General features: G+C 38.6%; 1 protein-coding gene across 2 annotated transcripts in view; it reads right to left on the bottom strand.

Moving 5' to 3' along the window:
* The window catches only part of CRPPA (CDP-L-ribitol pyrophosphorylase A), a gene marked incomplete at its 5' end in the record, with an annotated part of 280876 nt that overhangs the window by 1394 nt on the left and 254466 nt on the right, over positions 1-25016 (bottom strand). The gene's annotated exons all lie outside the window — the stretch shown is intronic.

Genomic DNA, 25016 nt, shown 5'->3' with positions numbered 1-25016 from the left:
CACTCTGAGAGGGTGCTATACACATTTTTTTCCTAAGAAGGACTGAGGTTTTCACTATTTGGCCTTTGTTATTCTTGAGCTTCATATGGCCTGCAAGTTGTTTCTGGGGTGTTCAGAGCTTTCTGAGGCTAGTATCCAACTATCAGTGACTGTATATTATGTCTGCTCTTTTGAGACTCACTTCTAATCCAGATCTTTAGATAAACATATCTTGAGTCTGGATCTTTTGAGGTGTAATGATCTATCTTTATCCTGAGCCACATCTTAGGGTATATAAGGGCCATGGAAAAAGGAAGCTTGCTCTCTCTGTGCCTAATTGTTTCCTTCTTGCTAGCAAGTCCATTCCTTCACTAGCTTAGAATCAACTTCTTCAGGATTTCAACAGAAACTGAAGGCTAGCTAATACATCCAATCTCATGGACTGAACCATTACAGGATTCTTGGACCATCCTTTGGCAGACAGCCATTATGGATTAGTGGAAACAAAGCCTGTAAGCATTCTAATAAATTCCCTTATAATAAAATCTTAATATATATTTTACACACACATGCACATGCACACACACTCACAAACACAATTCTATAAGAAAAGAAAATTCTGTTTCTCTAGAGAACTTTGACAAGACAACAGATTTATGGTATTTCTTTTTTGTGCTTTGCTGTTTTTTAGAAGATTTAATCACAAACTTGTTTTAGGTTTCTCATAAACAACACAAGTTACATCAGATTTATAGATGTTTTACATTTAAGTTGAATGTGCATCATAAAAAATTAACAATCTAGAATTTTCTCTGAAGCTTCAGAGAACATTTCTATCTGCACATATCTTCGGTATTCTTACAAAGAAAACTTTTTGCTTAGAAACTTCACTTTTTATAAAAAAGACTGCCAAAAGAAGATTAATAATTCAGCAAGTGGAGTTTGCTATTGACCTACATACATAGAATATTAAGTAATATATTGTGGGACTCAAGCTAAAAGTAAGCAAGTTTGTATTTAATTTTATTTGGTACATAACAACTACTCGACGACATAGGAAAAACTGAACTGATGGATTGTGAAAGTGTTAGGAATAACTCCAAAGGAACCACATGAAATGATCCTTTTTGTTTTTTAATGTTCTGTATCCTTCAAATGCAATACTGAGGATCAGAATTTACCATGAATTTTTACCACGAAACTTTGTTCATCTATCATTCTAAAACCTATAATTTCTATGTGAAGTTATATCATGCTTGTACAAAAGTTGTTCACATACATACACACAAAAACCCACATACACATAAACTTCAAATCACCATTATATTTTCTCATCCAAATTATGTTTTAGTGTTGAAATTTAAATATTTTTAAAATATAATTACATCATTTCTGCCCTCACTCTAAAGTCTTCCAAAGACCACCCCCCAACTCCCTCTCAAATTCATGGCTTCTTTTTAGTTACTATGCACACACATACACACACAGGCACACACACACATACAGACACAATATGTACATTTATGCACATAAATATATAAATACAACCTGCTGAGTCTGTTATTGTTTCTTGTATGTATGCAATTTTAGGTCTGACCACTTGTTTGGGAATAGTCAGTTCGGGAGAACCAAGAAAGACTGCTTCTCCCTTCTTTGTTCCTTATTTGCCTGCAGTTGTTTGTCTAGGGTTTGTGATTTCTCCTTCCTGCATTGGCATGTCCATTGGAGATACCATGCTCCAGGTCTTACCTAGGCAGGCATAGTGTTAGAGTCACATGGCTGAAGTGTCATGGGTAGCCTGCCTGTCATTTCTAGAAGATACATTCTCACAACAGACTACATGTTTCTTTGACTCTTAACTATTTCTGCCCTCTCTTCAGTGATGTTTCTGACTAATATGATACCCTTGTTTGTGATCCCCTTCATAAAAAAAGGAAACGGGAAAAAAGGGAAAAAAATCACAAGTCCAAATTATATTGCCCATACGTTCACTGGAATTAAAGTGTCACATGCCGGCCTTTAATCCCAGTACCCTAAACCAGAGGCAGGTGGATCGTGGGGTCTGGGACAAGTCTGAGTTCTAGGACAGCCAGAGTTTACTTAGAAAAATAATGCCTTAAAAATAAGCAAACAAAAACTAAAGTGACCATTATTGTTTTAACAAATAAGACAATATTCTAATTTTATTCTATAACAACTAATTTTTGTGAGTAGAAATCTACTCATATGTCCCTCATATTAAAGTCTTGAGTTATAAATCCTTATGACTCTTCTAAGCCTCTAATATGCTTTCTAAAAAATAAGAGATTCTTTAAGTTGACCAGAGCTGAGAAATTGACAGCCATGCCCCCAAAATCTTCGCAGCTCTCTTCTCTTCTCCAGTTTCCACCTTGATGTTTACACCCAGAAAAGCTCAGGGTTCCAAAATTAAATTGCAAAGAAGTGGCACAAGCAGGCACAAGGGTTACTCACATCATGTGATGCTATGTTTACACATCTCTGTACTTACTAATTGTCCCTTTTCATTATGACAAAAGGCTACTTTGGGAGAAACTATTTTCAGAGTACTTAAAGTTGATCTCTTTAAAAAGTGGATTTTAAAATATTTACATTCATCATTGTAGTATTCAGACGTCATCACCCGAGGAAGTGTAATTAAGTTTATGGTAGGCTGTGAGAATAAACATGCTGGCTTTTAGAACTCTGTTTTAAGGAACAGCAGGAAGTCTGTGATATCATTGTTCTCCCAATCTTTATAGACAACATGGAAGGAAATATTTGAGATATTCTTTCTCCATAAACATAGGAATGCAATGAATTTTACTGAGAACCATAAACTTTAAAATATGAATATATATTTAGACTTCAGATGCCTCAGGAGACTTAAAAGTTCCTCCAGAAAAATAAGTATTGTATTGTCTAAGCAAATTCCAAACTCAACATTAAACTCAGCTTCCTGGAGCTATAAAACCACTCTGAAATTCAGGTTGCTTATACTTTGATCTTAATATTCTTCAACTTTCCCAAACTTGCTTTGGTAAATATATAACAAAAGTTATTCCTTGCATTTATAAAACCTGCAAATACCTTAAACAAAAGTATTAAGGCCATATCTATACATATATAGCTACATTTATTCAATTCTACTACAAAGCATAAAATTGTCAAGTGGTAGATTTTGAACACATTTAAGCATCTTGTTACATTAATTTATAGTATGAACATCGTCACTAATATCCAATCAAAATTATTTGATGCTAACTTTCTTTTTACATATTTTACAGATATAAGAAAAAGAAGTCTCATGGTGACACACTGTCCCCTAGTGGAAATGCAATTAAGTGTTCGAGGTCAGTCAAAGTGATCACCCTTTGATTGGTATGAGGAAAAATAAAAAAATGGCTCTGTCAAAAAGAAAACCACTTTAACGTGGTCATATATTTTTATTATTAACTAGTTTGTTTCATTTGATATCTTACTGACCATGTTACTGATGATTATTCAGAACAAAGGCAATTGAGAAATAAAAAAAAAGTAATTATCATGGTCAAGGAAAAGAAGGAGGGAGGAAGGGAGGGAGAGGGGGGGGAGGGAGATGCATTTCTGTTTTCTTCTTTGGAAAAAAAGGAACAATTCTCTCCCCAAAGTCTAGGCAATAAAATATTATGGAAAATGTATTTGGAGTCATAGATAATCAGTCTTCACACAAAGCTTTTGTCTCCTCTATTTTCTGCCTAATACAGGGCTTCAGAGTATAATTAATGCTCAAGACGTATTTGTGAAATGATATAATTATGAAAAAAGGAATAACCTAGGGTTATTAAATATAAAATACAAAAGGGTGTAGAAAAAAGAAAGAAGAGATGACAAAGGAGCTGATTCAAATTTGTTAAAATGTGTAAAGTGAAAATGTCTGGCCTTGGGACACAATTAATTACTGTGTAATTGCTCATAGGCCTGAAGCTTGTCCCACAGTTGTACTTTATATTTTTATAATTCAGAGTGCCAATTTTATAAAATAATAGGGCTGAAATGGTATTTTATACAATGTCCTCTTCGATTAGAAAAACATTTTGACACCCCTGGTAATGGTCACAGAGACTCCTTGTTAGTGGTGTATCAGTCAGGGACCGAGCAGAGGGCAGTCCTTTGTTCGTCCTAGCTTGATACCTGGTTTGGTGGCCCAATCTGTTTTACGTCTAGGACACATAAAAATCAAATCAAACCTAGACAGCGCAGCTAGGGAGTGGGGAGACAGACAGATACCTGGGATCTGCCATGCCATTTGAAAGAAGCCCACAGACCTGCCCTCTGCCCATGGTAAGGACAACCATAGTTACACAAAGCCTACGTACCATCATAAGTACAGAGTAGGAGGTGCAGAACACAGAACTATACACTGTCACGACACCCACAGACCTGCCCTCGGCCACACAACACTCAGGGCATAGGCACCCACTCGCTGCTATGCCATGCAGCACAAATGGAGGATGTCACCCATCGGGGACACCATGCACATGGCCAGCCTGCAATGAGAGCCACCACTGTATGGAGAAGGTGGTGGTGAGGTGAGAGAGAAAGAGAAGTAGAGTTCCTAGAGCATTATGAACAGAGATGCTGGCGAGTTGAGGACGGAGAAGAGTAGCCTGGTGTGAGTGGACAGCCCCACCACTTGGAATCATGGTGAGGTTCCAGGCAGAGCTGCCACTGAGGGCCATGTCTGGGCCGCCCATGGATCCACAGTAGTAAGAGCTGGTGAAGATATCCGTAAGTCATATTGCTAGTAGAGAACATGGGGATGTCCCTGGTTGGGGCAGCCACTGGAAACATGACTGTGGAGAGGCTGCGCATAACTGCCCCCCCCCCCCCCGCCTCACTGGCTGCTGCAGTCTGGAGAGTAGCCCTAATTCTCACCTGTGGCAGCACTCAAGGAGAACCCGCGCTGCATTTGGCCCAGCCAGCACAGCGGAGCTGGCCCTGATAGCAGGTGGGCGAGCTGGCTATGAGTGTGGGAAAGCTGAGCCTGCCACTCATCTGATGCCACGGAGTGACATGAACCCGGTAGAAATGCCTCCGTCCCATGCCGCATCCAGCAGTCAGTCTCAAAGGCTTCGCACAGGTTTGTTTACTGTGGGAGACCTAGCCCTCCCCTCACCCGGACAGCACAGCAGGACTGGCCATGGTGGTGGGGGCATAGGTGAACGAACACTAAGGTCGGGTGCAAGGGAAATCTGGCCCTACCACTCATGTGCTGTGGGGTGGCGTGAGTGTGGGTGTCATGCCCTCCCCCCACCTCGCCTCTCACCACTTGTGGCAGTTAGGAGAGCTGGCCCTGGGATCATGAGAGTGGGTAAACTGGCTTTGTCCCTTACTGGCTGCAGCACTTTGGAGAATGGTTCACAGTAGCGCTAGAGTAGAGCAGAAGCGCTCTCCTGGGAGAAAGGGCGTCCATGAGCCAGCCCTGAGGGTAAGATCCACCAGGGAGAACTGGCCCTCCTTTCTCTACTGTAAAGTGGCACAGGTGTGGATGTAAAAGCCTTCCCCCAACCCCACCTTGGCCCTTGTCACTTGCAGTAGTTGGTAGAGCTGCCCTCCTCACCAGGGCATGAGATTGGGAGATCTGGTTCTGCCTCATCACTGGCCTGAATCTCAGCTGAACACAATGTAGCAACAAGATACTGAAGGTACAACAGTCAAGGGTATGAGAGTGGGAAAGCTGGCTAGCCCCTCCCTTGTAGGCTGCTGCAGTTGGGACAATGAGCCCCATGTCTTGACTGGGAAGCACAGTGGAGCTCAGTCTGGAGGCATGGGGGGGGGGGTCGAGCTAGCCCAAGGCCGTGAGAGTTGACCGTCTCCTGTGGGTGGTAGCACTGTGTGGCCGAGCCAGAGCAGTGTTGGAGAGTGTCCTGGTAGGAAGGGTAAGGAAGAGCTGGTACACTGACCATCTTGGTTGCCACCCAGGCCCAGATCCCGGGTTCAGAGTTGATTCCCCCCAAAATGTACATCTGAAAACAGTTGGACTACATGAAAGGGCCAGTTCTGCTGATCCAAAGCTGCAGGACCTCCATGACACTGGACAGCAACAGGGTTAACTGGGAGGAGGCCCCATGAGGATCCCATATTGATGTGTCACAGAGATCTCAGACCAAAACAATGACTCATTGCAATGAACATTTGCAAGTGAAAATGTGTAGTCAGAAGGATATACTGTGGGACATACGGTATGCTCTTTGGTTGTTGGTCTTTCCCCAGAAAATGGCTTCCCAGTAGCTGTCTTTCTCACATCCATTTTCAAAGACTCAACTATGATAGTTTACTCAATGCATGATCAATTTGTTTTCATAGTTTAACTCTTAAAAGTATTTATTTTTATTATTATATTTACAATTACTATTTTCTTAGTTAAATCATAAGATGATAAGGCAAAACTCAACGTTGTATCCTACAGCCAAAATACTATATTGTACATACTCTAGATAGACTCAAAGAATTTCATTTATTGTATGTACTCTATAGAGAGCTAGTTATTAGATTATCCAAGCATCCAAAAGCCATGCTTAAATAGGACTGCTAAGATAATTCTGATACATCAGAATTTTTAGTTATGCGATATATACATCATGTTTGAAATAGCCTATAAGTCATGTGCAACTTTCGATAAAGTGGCGCGACATTATCATGTACCAAATTCTTTCTTGAGATCTGTGTAATGGTGTTACAAGGGGGAAATAACAAGAAAAGTCTCATATTGCTTTAGTCGCATCTGCAGTTTTGAATTAGGTGGCATTCATAGCTATCACGGTGCACATGCAACCAGCAGGCCACAGGTTGGATGCACCCACAACTGTATTTCATTGAACATCTGGAAAACATGTCAAAAATCAAGGAGTTTGTGTAACATTTCTGCTTTTATGAAACCACACCTGCTCTGAGAGTTCCCCATGCTGGACAACAATGAAAACCTAATCTACTGTGTTCTACTAAATGCCAAGAGTTCATCAAGTGAGAAGCACTGCTTTACACAGGGTAGATGCGCCAGCAGGGAATCCACACATTAGGTATTATTTGGCAAAGAAAATATACAGGTCCAGCAGAAGGGGACTAAAGAGACTGCTTAGTGTTTAAGAGCACTTGCCTTTTGGCAGAAGACCTGGGTTCAGTTCCCAGTACCTGTGTCATGGCTGTTTGTCATTTAAGTTTCATGAGCTCTGCTTCCATTTTGTGTTCTTCTTTGGCACTAGGCACACACATTATATACATATATATATATGTATATGTATATATATATATATATATATATATATATATATATATATATATATATATAGAGAGAGAGAGAGAGAGAGAGAGAGAGAGAGAGAGAGAGAGAGAAAGCAACCATATACACATAAAATAGAAACTCTAAAACCATCATCCAGAGACACCAGAGATTAGCTATGTTCAGATGATGCCTTCACATCTAAAATTAAAATGATAAATAATCAAAGAGATAGGTTTTAGAGCATTTCTTTTTATGTAGATAGTAGCAGAGCAATAGCAAGAATTCCTTTTTTAAAATTTTTATAAAAAATTATATTCAACATACAACATTTTCTTTTTTTGTTTATGTATACGTGTGTGAGCTTGCATGAGTATATGCAAGTGTATTTAAGTGTGTACTGGATGTACAGAAGTTCAAGGAGGCTGGAAAGGGTGTGGGATCCCCTAGATGTATGGTGTCAGAAGGCTGTCATTACTATAGGACTGCTGGAAAGTACAGCTGGGCCACTATATGCTGAGTTCCTGAGCCATCTCTCCAGCCCAGCAATTATTTCTATTGAAGTAAAAATTCTTATAGACACATCCTATCTGATAGACTAATTCTCATAAGACTTAGCTTCAAATGTTTAATTATAAACTAACAGTTAAGGGGAACTAGGATAGAAATCAGTGCAATCAGGTATGCCTGTCTAATAGAAACAATTGTGTGTAAATTTTACTAATTTTTGAATATTGCTAAAAATCAAAACAAAACCTGTGGTTAAGAATGATCCGGATCTCAAGTGTTTGAAAGGAAGCAAGTAAAATGCAAGGTTCTCTCTATAAAATGAGTTTGCTCCTGTCTTAAAAAATCAATATCTTTCTGAGAAAAAAAATAATAGTGATAAAAAAATAAGCTGTGAGCTGCAGCCAGCCAGCAAAAGAAATCTGGTCTGGTCTGGTCTGGTCTGGTCTGGTCTGGTCTGGTCTGTTGGCTTTAGCCTGCAAAAGTAATCTAAGTTGCTTTCCTTCGTGGGAGCAGAAACAACTGTTTCCCAAGATCAGGGCTGGCACATGTGTTTCTTCCTGACCTGTTTCTCATCAAGTGAGGACACAAAAATGCCTGAGTACACAGGAAGTAGAAAACTTCACAGCACCACCAGGTTAATATCTCCCCCTGAAATGATGCTCTGGAGTAAACAAGGAAACTTGGTAGATACTTGATATCACTCTCAGAGCTATAAAGAGGATGCTTTGGCCAAAGATACAAAGAGAGACCCAACATCAGCAAAGGTGTCCCGGAAGCAAATCATAAATTTAAATTTATGTTAAATTAAAAAATGATTCGATGTAATGTCCTGACTAACTTCGTTATAGAAAATAATCTGTTTCTTATGCAACACAGGTTTGAAAACATTGGTATCTTGGAAAACAGCTACAGAATAAGATGTGGAAGGGAAGCCAAGAGAGGACAGTGGTTGAGGAGTCATTATAAAGGTAGAAAAAGACAATATGAGTTGGGTTAGGTTCAGAATCTGTGCAAAGAGCTCATTTAATGAGATAGAAAAATAAAGCCACAAAGAAGAAACCACATGTCAATAATGATGACGATGCCTTTTCTCTTAACATAGGAACATGCTGTTTCCAGGAGAGAGCACTGTGTACTGTGCACAGGACGCCGGTGTGAAACCTCTAGCATGCACGCATGTTGGGAAGCAGGAGGATCTGAGGCAAAGATTATTATTTGAGACTTACAGGAGTATCATCGACAAAGATGGACTCTGTGCTGTCTCAGAGAACTCAGAAGGCTTAGCAACAGACAAGAAAATACTTAGAAGTTAGTTCATCCATGATGAGATAAACTCAGAGGAGAGTAGAAAGTAAATCCTCTGACTCATTTGATGACTATGTCGCAGAAGTTCAACTAATATACTGTTGAAGATATGGTAAGATAGACATGTATTATGTGTTAGAGTTTTCTATTGCTTGGTTTTGTTTTGTGAAAATGAAATTAGATAGTCAGATAAATAGGTAAATGTATGAATGTGTGAATAATTACAAGTTATAAATAAAACAATAGGCCAATTAAGTATCAACATTATTTTGCATTGACATTTACAGACATAAAAAAGTAAACTGTCACTATGTTTAAATAATTGAAATTCAAAAATAGGCACCCTTTCAGACATGCCTATCATGGAAACATCTCAAGCATGTACAGATTTGAAAAATATCTTTAAAAATAGATCACACAATAAATTAGATACAGCTGAACAGGGAAGGAGTTGAAGAAATTATGCAAAACCATCAGAGAAAGCAACAAAGCAGAGAATGAGCCTGGCAGTAAGGGACTCAGAATACACAGTGTGCTAACTGACATTTAATAAGACCTGTACAAAGGAAGAGCAGGTATAATGGGAAGTAATTTTGTAAAGACTTATTGGTGAAATTATTCCACAGATTCATGAACAGATGAACACTGGGTTTCATAACCCAGTGAATTTCTAGACAGATAAAAAGAAAATAAACAATCATACAAAATCAGAACACACACAAAAAGAGAAAACAACTGTACTGACAGCCACTTTTGTCACATCAACAACAGTGACAGGAATAATGTTACAATTTATTACGTTATGAAACAAAAGTGAAAACTAACCTTCTCTCCTAAAAAGCCACCAAACTAGATATAAATACTATTTTTGAAAAATTAAAGTAAAACACAATCTTTGCCAGTTGAGCAAAATATATTTATTACACTGAAGAGTCATGGGGAAAGTGGGGGAGGCTGGAGAGATGGTTTAGTGGTTAAGAGCACTGGCTGCTCTACTAAAGGCCCTAGGTTCAATTCCCAGCACCCACACAGCAGCATACAGCTGTCTTTAATGGCAGTTTCATGGGCAAAACACTAATGCTCATAAAAGTAAATGTATTATTTAAATAAAAACAAAGTGTCACATATAAGAAAACATCTCAGAATAAAAGTGTAGGAGGTAAATTTTATGAAAATAAAGTAATAATCTTAAAGTAAGTATGTGTATATAAAATACCATCTAGGAAATAATTATAATAACAACGGCTAAGTATATAAAATAATTAAAATTTAAAATCACAATATTGGATAAGAAATATGTCACTTAAAAAGTGTGAGGTGATAGTAAAATAAAATGAACTAAAAGGGATGGCATAAGGAGGGCTCCAGGACTCCAGCTGCATATGTAGCAGAGGATGGCCTTATTTAACATCAATGAGAGGGGAGGTCCTTGGTCCTGTGGAGGTTTGATGCCCCCAGAATAGAGGAATGCTAGAGAGTGAGGCAGGAGTGGATAGGTGTGGGAAGCATCCTCATAGAGGCAAAGGGGAGGGAGGAGAGGAGGCTAAGGTAGAGGTTGTGGAGGAAATATAAACAAATAAAATAATTAATTATAAAAGAATGATATTAAAGAAGGTGTACTGGCTGGTTTTGTGTCAACTTGACACATGCTGGAGTTATCACAGAAAAAGGAGCCTCAGTTGAGGAAATGTCTCTATGAGATCCAGCTGTAAGGCATTTTCTCCACTAGTGATCAAGGGAGAAAGGCCCAGCCCATTGTGGGTGGTGCCATCCCTGGGCTGGTAGACCTGGGTTCTATAAGAAAGCAGGCTGAGCAGGTAATGCAAGTCAGAAGTAACATCCCTCCATGCATCAGCTCCTGCTTTCTGACCTGCTTGGGTTCCAGTCCTAACTTCCTTTGGTGATGAACAACTATATGGAAGTGTAAGCTGAATAAACCCTTTCCTCCCAAACTTGCTTCTTGGTCATGATGTTTTGTGCAGGAATAGAAACTCTGACTAAGACAGAAGGCTAATTAATATACTAAGTTTAAACATTCATATAAATATGGAGAATAAATCTTAAAATGTCTGAAGCTCAGGTGAAAACTTCTAAGTCAGAAGAGAATAAAGGGGCAAAGAACTGGGAAGAGCTCCCACCCAACTAACTAATCCCAGTAGTAATGGTCTTAGTATTTTCTCCTAAAACCAGGAGAAAATGAAAAAGATCAAATGAACCTGGGCCTCCTGAACACAGTATAATGAAGTGAAAATCCAAAATGTCAAAATGACTTAATAAAAGGAAAAAGAAAACGAGAGGGGCACCACACTTAAAAAGTTCTCATAAACTCTGGAACTGCTAATGACAAGCTGAAAAATGGAGAAGAAAGAGAAACCTGAAGGGTGAGGGGTAATCTAAAGTCAACAACAACCGAGGAAAAGCCGGATAGAGATGAGTGAAGATGTCCCCTGCATAACAAGAGGGGCATAAAACAATGATAGATTTGACTGACAGCCTTCCCCTGCAATGGAAGAACAAAGAGAGGGTCCAAAAATGTTTGCAACTGGGTGATGATGGAGATGAGAAGCCAGAACAGAAAAGCTGGGGTCCAAAGAACAAGGAGAATTAAGAAAGTGGAAAATACACAACTCCTTCCTCTAAATTCACCCAAGACCACATATTTAAAGCCACTGGGTTCTGCTACTGTAACAGAAGAGGGCAGCATTGATTTAGGTAAACAAGGCAAGTCCACAAGGAGGAGAGAAGGTAATCACTGGCAGTTGTCTCACAAAGAAGAAAATATTTGACCAACTCCATTAACGATTTCCATCCAGCAAATTGCCGATAACATGGAAGACTGTAGACACGTCCCTCTGCAGAACACATTCATATGAGGCTGACTACTGTTATGTACCACGTCAGATAAAATAACCTAAAATAACCTCTGTGCTCCAGGAGGGACAGAAGTGTTACACTGTGGTTATCAAACATGTTTCTCCAGAGGCATGGGTTAACAGTTTTGAGGTTACACTACTATGTATCCCAGATAGAGATGATAGAAAATAATAATAAAACGACAACAACAAAAAAAAATTATAATTGGCGTTCAAAGTTACATAGAAAAGCAGGAAACCTGGAAAGGGTCCTCAGATTGCTGGAAAGTGAGATGTGAGAGTGTGTCCATTCTGTTTAGAATATGATAAAAATAAACATAGATGGATGTGTCTGGGTGTGCAGAGCATACATAATTTCCAATTTCTTCCCACTTAAGCGGATTACAAGCAAGGACATACCAGAGGTAGTGAGCGCCCTTTTGCCCTAATTGTGGTTTCTAAACACTATTCTCTAGAGAAGCTAATGGGTCCATGGGTGAATAGAAAATAAAAGCAAGAACAATCCTAAGTGTCTAGAAGTACATAAAAGGAAATTCTAGACAGTGTAGAAAAGCGAGAGAAGGCATCATGAGATGCTCCTGATAACTGAAAAACAAGAACTTGAATCTTTAGAGCAGAATCTAAACAACAACAGCAACAAAACAGCAACACACAGACAACAACAAACCCCAAAGTGTCCATTATAAGTCCACTGAGAAAGCAGAAAAGTAGAGAGGGAAGAACTGGAAGAGAACGGGAGAATGGACACATAAGCAAACACATAAAGACAGTTCCTCCTCGGTGCAGAATCCCTAACATTTGATAAGCAACACTATGTAAGTTTCTATGAATTATCAATGTATCTTAAAATTAGTGTGCAAAGGATGACTGAGCTTGGGATATCTACATAGCCTCAAGAATTCTCCTATAAGATAATTGTATGCTCTAAAGGATGAAAAATACACTTTAGTAAAGATATATACTTAATATATACACCTTAATCTCCTGACCTAAGTTAACATTAATAATGAGAACTTCACATGAATAAAATGAGGTAAATAAAATATGTTTCTATGATATTCTTGTTGAAAATGCACATGCTGAAGTCATTGATAAGGAAACAGTTCCTAAACTATTCTTCTGTCATCAGGATGAATTACTGACCAAATCCAACTTGGGGAAGGACAGGATTAATTGACTTTACACATCCACATTCTAGTTCACTGTCAAGGAAAACCATGGAGGAGCATAAATAGGACATTGAGAATTGAGGCAGGGGTTCACAGAGAAATGTTATTTACTGGATTATTTTTCCTAGCCTGCTCAGCTACCTTTCCTACACAGCTGAGGTCTACATGCCCAAGGGTAACCAGTTCCATCTGTTGAAGGGTGGCTGTGCCCACAGTGGGCTAAACACTGTATTAATTAGCAGTCAGGAAAATGCTCCCACAGTTTGCCCACAAGCAAATCTAGTGGAGTTCATTTCTTGTTTGAGAGTCTTCCTTTCCAGACGTCCTCAGTTTACGTCACATGGGAAAAAAAAATAACAAGAACAAGAACAGAAACTAACCAGCACAGAAACCTAACGAGCAATTTTATACAAAACAATTATCTGACATCTGTCCTGGTGGAGCCTGAGCCAGGGAGAAGGCCCAAGGTCAAGAGTGCCTGTCTATGTAAGTATGGAGATAAGTCAGGCATGGATGTATACATTGCACAAATGGCCAGGACCGCCTGTGTGTGTGACCAGGCCAGTAGGAGGCAGGGAAGAAGAGGATAGCTGGGAGGCTCCTGTTTTCCAGCCTGGATGCAACTTCAGTGAGATACTCTATCTCACAATAGAGTATAAATTGTGAGGAATAGAGAGGGATAGAGCAGTAAATTGGGCATTGTCTCTGACTTCCATACTCCTAACACACACACACACACACACACACACACACACACACACACACACACACACACAACATACACAGACACACACACACACTTGTGCATACAACACATACATGTAAACCGTACACACCCAAACCCACACAAAAATCAATAGTGAATATACAGGAAAATACTATTTTCTAAGTGCCTTTGAAAGGCCAAAGGCATGCTACAGGCTAAAGGAGCTGACAGAGGATGACGGAACAAATGTTTCAAAAAACTAAAAGGGTGGAATATTATCTGAAGTTTAGAGAATGGAGTCACATCAATATTAATTTCCTGATTTACATACAATGGCTCAGGGGTACACATGAGTTCCTTGTACTGTTCTTAAGTTATTTTGGTAAAACAGAGATGTTTTGAAGAAAAGTAAAAGATAACAAAAATACTAAAATGTCAAAAAACAAGTTTAATTAAATTGTTACAAAGAAGACATAGTAAAGACAAACAACCAGGTGAAAAAAGTAAATCCAAATGTTTTTTCTCATGTCAACAAATATAAATACACAAAGCTCATAGACAGAAAGGCAAAACTTGCCAGGTTGGATTAAAAATTAAAAGCCACCATGGAACACAAAAGCAAAGGGCTGGACTTTACAAGACTAGAAGATATTCATAAGCCAGGCTCTGGCCAAAAGAAAGTCTGCCTCTCTTTTGTCACCAGAGGACTTTAGAGCAAACTGATGTCACAGAGGTGTGTGCATGTGTGCATGTGTGAGTGCAAGTGTGATTCACCAGTTACAGGCTTTGGATGTTTAGAACAACCCAGTCTATTATGGATTAACCTGATGGAGTAGAAAGACATCCATGAAAAGACAATGCAGGAAGCTCATGTGTGGGTCCAATCACAGAAGAGTCAGTTGCAAATGAAACACTGAGAATCAGAAGAATGGGAAATAATCTTTAAGAACCACAAAGGTCAGGATCTAGGAGAAGTAAGGCTGACTTGGAGTTTAAGATAAAAGTTACATATACCATAGAAAGAAATGCAAAGAATCACCATTTTGTGAAACCTGGAATCTTTCAAAAGAACTCAAGAGACTCAGAGAAACTTGAATTTCCTCTTCAGAAGCCAAGGGTTTGATGTATGCTTAAAAACCCAATCTTCATAGGATTATTACTTGCATTGAGTTGCTTCATAAGCTATTAAACTGTGATACTTATTTCCACAAAAGGATCAGCTTTTATGAAGTGCTAAGGAAAAGTCACTCCAACTGAAGAAAAAGAGAAAGGGAACGAGGTTCCCTGTGCTTGCAGACTTTCACCTCACCACACCATTCTAGCCTTCTCAGCTTTTTCCCCCTCTTGCTTCATCAAGTTTTAGCCAGTATCCCCTACCTTATCTACCTCAGCAGTCCTCATCTGGTCTTGGTTCTAGCAGCTACCTCCCCTAGAGAAAAGCTAATCAGCATGGCTGCTCCCAGCAAGAATTATCAAAGCCACTGAAGAAAAGCCCAAGTCTCTCTTAGAATCAAATTTATGTTAACTTTGTAACAAACTGTCTTAGAAGACAGAAAGAAAAACAATGACTTCAATGTCTCCTCATCTGCATTGCCAATCCCTGCCTTCCCATCCTGCACACTTCCAGGGCGTGTCAGCCTCATACTTCAGAGGCCGACTACTGCAGTTCATGGGGGAAAGATTTTCAACTTCTTTGGTGGGGATAATTTTCTTTAGCATTAAAGAAAAGCAGATATGTTTGTAGAGACAAAGATGGACAGTTCAATAGGATAGAAAGCATAGCAATGCAAGTCATAGGGCTTTTAAATGGAAATCAAACCCTTGGTGTATGAGGAGGAAGTTTGAAGTTGCACTGAGTCATTTTCCACAGAGAAGCTGATCTATTTTAGATCACTACTGATAATATGAAAACAAATATGACTATAAAACATGGACCACCAGCAGTAAAACATAATTATATAACTCAAAATCCTGGAAAGAGGGTATCAGAATATGACAAACCACATGAGGTAAATTCCAGTATTCAGACACATATTCCAGGGGAAGAAAAGCAGCTTTCCTAAAGCTATCTTATGAATCACCAAAAGATGAGAGATTACAAACAAGAAGCCAGACCTACAGAGCTTTAGAATTCAGGAAGAGTATCAGAGCCAGTCTCACCACTGAAAGTGTCTAGATGACTTAAAGACCCCCTTAATCCCACAGTCAGTATTACTCCTACCCATGTTGTACTTGAAGCCCAACTTCCTGCTGAGTTCTAGGATTCTAGGGGTGAACCTAGGTAGGTCCATGGTGTGTGTGTGTGTGTGTGTGTGTGTGTGTGTGTGTGTGTGTGTGAGTGTGTGTGTGACGTGAAGAACAGTGTCTTTAAATAATGTCAAATATTACTGTTCTTTTTAATCATCAGCATCCAAAAATTTTCTGTGCCATATAACACACATTCACAGCTCCAAAACCATTCTGCACAATTTATCAAGCTCGGTTCTGTTTTCTTGTATTAATAGAAACTAATGAGAGAACTAGATCTCCAGGGTCGGTCATAAATCCCTCACAGGAGAGCTAAAATACTCACAAGTAAAGGGTTTCTAACTTCTAGACAACAGCTAAAGGTACATATGGTTTACCAAATGATAAGGGAATAAAAAGAAAAAGGAGCCTGTAAAACAGATGTAGTGGACCGAAAGCAAATATTTACTGAGTCAAAATGTCATTTTCTGTTACAGTCATATGGTCATGCATATACATTACAAAGGTAGGCAGGAAGCCTTGTCAATGTCAGAAACTGTCAGGCCACAAGGTGATAAGCCATACGGGACAACAGATACCAGAGCCCAGAAAACAGAGCAAAGGCAAAAATAAAAATGTAAACCAAACACACATTGATTTGACTGTCACGGTTGATGGGATTTGGCAGCCTCCCTGGCAGGATCTGTTTTATATTGAGAAATAACGAACGTCTGCTTACTCTGCCGACATGTTTGCAGTGAGGTGTAAGACACAGGAAAGACTAAGCAACATTAACTGGTGCTCCAGCAGTAGAGTAGGCTGGAAAAGATCTGCGCAGAACACTGAGAGCAGCGCATTAGGACTCTCTTGTGGCATCCTGGAAACCCAACAAAGGAAATGCTAACATGTTTTCCATTCCCTCAGCCGAAAGCATAATTCTCCAGTTTCCTGGATATACTAATTTCATAAAGAATAATTTAAGTGTTATATAGAACACACACAATCAAAAGGAAAAGACAGGCTGCAAACTCTTTCTTCCTTTTAATTGTTTATTCATTTTGATTGGGATTGGAAGGTCTTTAAAAAAAAGCCAATAAATGCCTGGCAGCTATAAATAATTAAAATCTAGCAGAGCAATAATAATTACAAGAAAGAAAGTGTCTATCTTGATTATAGACATTTCCGGTGAAAAGAATGGGAGAGACTACCCCATACTGAACAGTCAGTTGTGAAAGCAAAAACAGATAGTGGTTGTTATGGGGATTTAATGAAAACAGCTGCCATTCCAAGGTCAGGGGAATAATTTCTATCATTACCCTATATTCTTGAAACAAGATGAGCAGTTCATTTCCAGGACATAAAACAATGCAAAGAAAGCTTGTGCTGGGATGTGCCTTGCTCAGGTGGTAGTGTTTGAATAGCCAGTAAGTGAAAAAAATGTCTTCACGGGGAAGAAACAGAAATTACTCAGAGCAACTATGAAAGCTGTAGTTTACCTCATTGTTTTAAAGTTAGGTTATGTTAGTTGCACAAAGTGAAAATGCCTAGTTTCATTGTGAACTATCCATGGCTTCACCTGCCTTGGTCACAGTCTCCCCTCCCCCATCACTATCTCTTACCATCTTTCTCCCTAGCCTTCTTTCCTGTCTCCTGTCCCTGGACTCCACAAATGAATAAAAGTGTGATACTTGTCATTTAGAGTCTGCTAGTGTCAGTCAACATCATGATGTCCTGTCACCTATGTCTTCGTGCAGAGGACATGATTCCAGTCTTGTTTGTGACGGAATGAAAATGCTCTGAACAGACATCACAGCTTGTTTCCTGGCTCATCGTGGCATTTGTATGGATGCACTGCCCATTTTAAAAGTAGATCTTTAAGTTTACAAGAAAAGGATGAAGTGGCTTGGAGTGGTTATGGAAGAAAGGTCAGAGTTTGCTTTCCTGCCCTCCATTTAGAACACTGGGGAATTAACCTCATATAGAGTAACTTTCAATGGCAAATTCTTGCCCTAACCCTAGCCTATATTACCTTTCTGTCTTTGTCAAATTATATGATATACAGAAACAATAATAAATTACATGCTTTTTAAGTTTATTTGAGGTTACATGTAAAGTAATGAGATTCACCCTGGCATCTGCACGCATGTGTGATGCCTCCTTCTCCTTAGTCCCCATCCCCCACTGCTTCAGTGCTCATCTTCCTTCCTTCCCCCTTCTGGATGCTTATCTGGTTCTCTAAACTAGTCCCATCCTCTGCCTTGCTACATCATGGCAACCAAAGTGCTTATTTTAACAAAGACGAAACGGATTTTAAAAAAAGAATAAGAAGAAATTTCTTGCTTTGAACTAAGTACAAAGGCAGCATGCTATTTTAACAAAGCAGAGGATGCTGCAAGGAGCTTCAGACATCCTGGTGGTAACTTGTCGTTTGCATATTAATAAAAGACTGAATACAACTGTTAAAGATGGACTTTAATATGATTGGTATTTAAACATTCTGATAAACATTAAGTTTGCATTATTCTTTCCTTTACAACAAAATAATGATCTGTCATTTTCTTTAGTCTGGGATGTTGCTAATTACTGAGGTCCATGAAACAGAAGAAGAGTCCTGTAAAGTCTGGAAGAGACACTGAAGGTCAAAGTTCAGAATGTCTAAAGGCAAGCTGTATGAGCCCCTGAGAGAACTTGTCATTTTTATACATGAGGCAAGTCCGAATCTGCAGGAACTGAAGAGTTCCGTCTGTCCTATGATGTCTAGTCTATTTCCACATCGACTGCAAAAGGCCAAGGATAGTCTCTAAAATTAATCCTTGCAGCTCCAACCAATGGACCACACAAAACGTAAGACCCCCAGGGAAACATGCACAGGTGATGGACTGGTGCCAGGTTATAAGGGGGTAGGGGCACTGTAGAAAATGCTGCACACGTTAAATGCCATGACAACCTGTGAGTTTGGATTCCTAATGGTTTTGGAACTTGCCGTGGTTTAACTCCACTACTTCTAACTTTCAGCTTTTCAGAAAAATTCCTCAACAATTTGAGAGACAAATATACAAAGGTTTTCTTAATATCAAAATTTTATAAGGTAAGATTTTAATTTGAGAAGCAATTATAAAACTAAAAATGTTAAATTAAATTTGATTTAAGTGACATGCACTTATCCTGTTTTTAAACTGCTATTCACATTTTTTCTAGAGACGCCCAGATATCTGAACTGGTTTTTAAAATATAATCCCTTGTTTTTACTGAGTGATGTGGAGAGGAACCCATGGGGGAAAATGTTATCAATAAACTACAGCGACACTTTAAAACTTCTTATTAGAATGAGCATAAAGCTAGGGACTTCCCACTTAAATGGTGAGGACTCTGTTTCTTTAACAGTGAGACAGTATTCGACATCCTCTTTGTCATTTACTGTGGGGCCACCAGCATAATGTAGGGTGCATCGAAAAGTAGCTCATTCAGCTCATTCATTACATGAAACCCAGTAGAATAATTTAGAATTTCATTAAATAGAAACCAAAGTATGAAATAGAGAATAATCAAAACTAATTTGTGGATAATATGAGAAAGATAATAGCTGAGACAGATGAGCTCTTAACTGAATGAGAAGTTGCTGGAATATTAATAATGTACTCCATAATAAATAATTTTTATGAATGCTATAAGTTACAATATTTAAAGAGAAACTGTTTATTAGAATTTTATAGAATGCGTAAAGGATGAGAAGAATATGAGAAAGTTATTTTTATTATTATGGATATTTCATATATAGGAGATCAAATGAGGACTAAGATGGAAGCAGGAGATAATGCACAGCTTCCTCATCTAAACACTTAGCGATGGGTACCAGTGGAAGGATGCTGAACTGCACAGCTTCCTCATCTAAACACTTAGCGATGGATACCAGTGGAAGGATGCTGAACTGCACAGCTTCCTCATCTAAACACTTAGCCATGGATACCAGTGGACAAATGCTGAACTGCACAGCTTCCTCATCTAAACACTTAGCGATGGGTACCAGTGGAAGGATGCTGAACTGCACAACTTCCTCATCTAAACACTTAGCCATGGATACCAGTGGACAGATGCTGAACTGCACAGCTTCCTCATCTAAACACTTAGCCATGGGTACCAGTGGAAGGATGCTGAACTGAGACGCAAATGGGAATGTGCACAGACACACACATACACAAATGTATACTCTGAGTGTATAAAGTATAACAATAGAAAAGAAAGAAAATGCTATATTATGATAAGAATTGTGGAAAATCCCTGAAACCAGAAAAGGTGGAACCATGGTAAAAACAAAAACTCACCACAAACATGCCAAGAGTAACAAACATCAGTTTGTGTTTGTTTAACATGACAGAAGCAAATAAAAGAGCAGAGAAATTTCCACACCACTTATGAGGGCAAGCAACCATCCAGAGAACTACAGATCATTTCCAACATACCATACTTTCATTTATGAGTCTATCCATTTCATGGTGCTATAAAAACAATACACATTCAATAGTAACGATATTTCTAAGTTTGAAATTTCTCTCTTCCTGGATGAGCCACATATCATATGATAGCTTCTAGACATCCTGGGAATGATAGTAAGGTGAAATTCCAAAGTATACAAGGGAAATTCCAATGGTAAATAGCTGAGATCATATCATGCAGTTTAGCAATGACACTCAGTAAGCTAGGTGTAGTACACAGAATTTTGAGTTTATATTGTTGAATAGTGAATTTGCTTGTATATAACTTCACTATAAATTTAGAAATACCTGTTTATTTCTCGAAGTCAAGAAGTTTGCATATTCTTCATTCTCTAACCTTAGTAAAAAAGGCAATTTTTAAATCTCTTCTTGAAGGAGGAAAGCTGGGCACTTGATCTAGAGCAACAATAGTACTTTGGAATTTCTACAGAGTCCTGCAGAGGAAAGGGGTTCCCCACAAATCAAACAATCCATCAATAAACAAGTGACTCATGTGTTCTATCTTCACCAAAAAGCCTCTGTTAATTCTAAGGATTACCATGAATCTAGTGCTTGTGGGAGGCCAATATCATGAAATAGTGTTGCTAAATTTAAATAACAAAATAGTATACGTATGCATTTAATAATGCAAAGAAAATGTTACTAATAAGTGATTAATAGTCAAGTAAGGGTTAAAAATAACCTTCTAAGTTATTAAAAATAGGCGCTTCTAAATTAGCAAGAACAGGGAACTATAAATGCTGTGACTGCACAACCCTTTCAGTGATGCACCAGAATGAGAACAAAAGATGAGATTACCAAAACGCCAGTCACAATATCTTTGAGAGTATGGGGGTGGGGGCAAGAAGAGACAAAAAATGTAAGAATGGAACGTGAGACATGAAGATAATGAAGATGAAAGTTCCAGAAATGACTACTAACTTACACTACATGTTTCCAAGCAAACAGAAAGTAGAATCTATCACAGAAAGATAAATAGCACAAGAAAAGAGAATACCAGTGTATATAGAATTAATTCCCAAATGTGTTCAAGGAATGAGTAAGATGCTCTAAGACTCTAAACTGACTGATGTTATATGATGAAAAGAATGTAAAAAGTAAATATTTAATCAATTAAAAGTTTCAATACAGGACAATGTTTTCTGCTTTTATCAAAACACACTATAAAAATATACAGGAGGATTAGAACCTTGGCATAGAATCTAAAAATTTATAAATGTAAAAGAATTCTCAATAGAAGAATATCAAATGGCTGAGAAGCATTTAAAGACATGTTCAGTGTCTTTAGTCATCAGGGAATTGTAGTGGAAACTTAAGGGTTTTTTGGAAGGTCGGTTGTGTTAGATGATGTCTTGCTGGGGCAAATATGTAAAGAAGTGTTTTCTTGAAGTGGACACAGGGGAAAGGCTATGGCAGACTCATGAAGGAACATTTGCAGAAGCAGATACAAGGAAAAGGATGTTGTGCTACAGCAAACATGGAAAAGGATGTGTGATAAAAGATTCTTTGCCAATAACATGCGTGTATTGGGCCTTCTATCACTGCATAGCTGAGCTGCATTTTTCAGCACTCCATGGAGAATAATGCCCTAAAAACTACTGGTGGTGTGAAGCAGGTTTTTGCCCCTGTTGCAGACTCAGGCAGATTGGCAGAGTGATGTCAGCTGAGACAGACATGTGCTGAGGAAAGGCAGGTGGAGGACAGGTGATGTTCAGAGACATGTAGATAGTGATGGAGGCTGAGTTTGGCCTGAGTTTGGCCTGGGTTTGGCCTGCTTGGACAGATAAATGCTTGTTGGTGTCCAGTCATTGCTGGTCTTCCTTTCCCTGAGAGAGGCACAGCCCAGAACTTTTCTTAGCATTCCTCTTAGCCTTGGCATCCCTCAAGGTCCCCTCTGCTGCTGACTGGTGCCACAGCTGAGGTCTGACTGTCTCTACTATGTCATGCCACCACTGCTGATAACCTGACTCTACCAAACTGGACGGCTGCAGTATTCGTAAAGTGTTTGTGAGTGACTTGAGCTGTTGCTGCTGACTCCTGTGAATGGAACTGCTGATTTTCTGACAGCACAGATAACATTTGCTCCCAAGAACCCATTCTAAACAGGTCCACTTCCCCTGTATCCTTTCTTTTTCATTACCTCTGGTGGGTGGTGGGCTAAAAGAGAGACATAAGCATTTAAGAACCATCATTAAAAACTGGTTGTGTCCAGTAACAAAAGAACAGACATAATATGCAGTCACTGATATTGGGATGCTAACCCCAGAGGCTTGCACTCCCCCAGAAACAACTCACAAAATGTATGAAGTCCAAGAAATAAAGAAAACAAAACAAAAAAAATATTTACAAAACAAGAAGACTTTGACTATTTCCATGTTGCGTTTTGTTTTGCATGTACTTTAGCTCATTGTAACTATTAGGTTTTCAATGCATACTGTCAAGCCCTTGAAAAAAATCAAGTACTGACTAAAAAATATATTCACATAGTTTTATGTAAAAATTATTTTAATATCTGAAAAAACAGTACTGACAAAAATGTATAATTTTAAGCAAAAAATATTTAAAATCTGTACATTTATCTTTGTTTTGTAAAATAAAGTCGTTTTAAAAAAATACAGAAAATAACAAAATAGTTTCATTTCTATGTTCAAGTACCCATAGTTGTTATTCTCTTAGAATAGGATTCTATGTGTCTGTGATCTGAAATTTATTTTTTATAAATATCATACTATGCCATTATTAAAAAAATAAAAATAAAAAATAAAAACTGGTTTTGAAAAAAAATTAAAGTTACAGAATATGCAAATCAAAACTACTTTGAGATTTCATCTTCCCATTAGAATAGCTAACACCAATAACACAAGTGACAGCTCATAGTGTCAAGAAAGTAGAGCAAGGACAAGAGTCCTCTATTGCTGGTGAGACTGTAAACTTGTATATATGCTATGGAAACCAACCATTGGTTGAGTAAAGATGCCTGTAGCTTATAGCTGAACAGAAGAGAGGTAGGTGGAGCTATGGGTCCTGGGCTTGGGCTCTGAAGAAGAACCCACGAGAAGGAGAGAGACATACTCTGAAGAAGATATACGAGAAGGAGAAGATGCTATGGCATAGGTGAATCATGAGAATATGGCCATGAGAACTGGCCAATTGGAGTAAAAGTGGCCCGGGCAGAACATGTCTAGGTATATCACATAATTATTGACAAGAGAGTAGACAAACTAGCTAAGAGGGTTAATATCTGCCCAGCTGTAGTATATTAAGCCTTATTATAAATACAAGGGTTTTGTGCCTTTTATTTGGAAACTGAATGATTAAAGATGGGGTAGACATCTTCAATTTATGTTTACTATAACAATTGATCTACCTCAAAATCCTGCTATATATTCCTTGGGCATATACTCAAAAGATGATTCATAACACCACAGAGATACTTGGTCAACTATGTTATTGTGAGTTTATTCATAATAGCCAGAAACTGGTAAACAAACAGATATTCCTGTATCAAAGAATGGAAAATCACAACAAAACCATAGTACACTTACACAACAAAGTATTACTCAGATGTTAAAAATTTAAAAAGATCCCAGAAGATGGAAAGATCTTCCGTGCTCATGGATTTGAAGGAACATAATGATTTTTAAATACCAAAAATTGCCACAAGGTTATCTTCTTAGCTCTTGAATTATTAATGTTTTAAGGTCTACGTGTACCACACTCTGAGTGGGTGCTATACACTTGTTGTTGCTTTTTTTTTTTTTTTTCTAAGAAGAACTGAGGTTTCCACTTTTTGGTCTCTCTTTTTTGAGCCACATATGATCTATGAGTTGTTTCTGGGGTGTTCAGAGCTTTCTGGGGCTAGTATCCAATTATCAGTGACTGCATATTATGTCTGTTCTTTTGTGACTGGGTTACCTCACTCAGGATGATATTCTCTAGATGCATCCATTTTCCTAGGAATTTCATAAAGTCATTGTTTCTAGTAGCTGAGTAGTGCTCCATTGTGTAAATATACCACAATTTTTGTATCCATTCATTTACTGAAGGACATCTGGGTTTTTTCCAGCTTCTGCTATTACAAATAGGGCTGCTATGAACATAGTGGAGCATGTGTCCTTATTGTATGTTGGAGCATCCTTGGCGTATATGCCCAGAAATGGAATAAGTGGGTCTTCAGGTAGGGCTGTGTCCAATTTTCTGAGGAACCAACAGACTGATTTCCAGAGTGGTTGTAACAGCTTACAACCCCACAAACAGTGGAGGAGTGTTCCTCTTTCTCTGCATCCTTGCCAGCCTTATTTAATTTTTTTTGTACACACATAATAGTAGAGCAAGGACAAATAGTCCATGCTCTGTCTAAATAGTCCATCTGTTGCTAAGATTCTGAAGCAATAACAGGACCATTTTATCAATCTCCTGAAACCCCATGCAGCCATGCCCCACCCTGTTATTTCACACAGCTTTCCTCGAAACCCTTAAGCCAGTCCATAGGAGGTG

The sequence above is a fragment of the Micromys minutus genome (genome assembly GCF_963924665.1).
Source record: "Micromys minutus genome assembly, chromosome: 1".
In the NCBI taxonomy this organism is placed as follows: Eukaryota; Metazoa; Chordata; class Mammalia; order Rodentia; family Muridae; genus Micromys; species Micromys minutus.
Note: the sequence above shows the minus strand (reverse complement) of the source record. Positions and strands in the feature narration are given on the sequence as shown.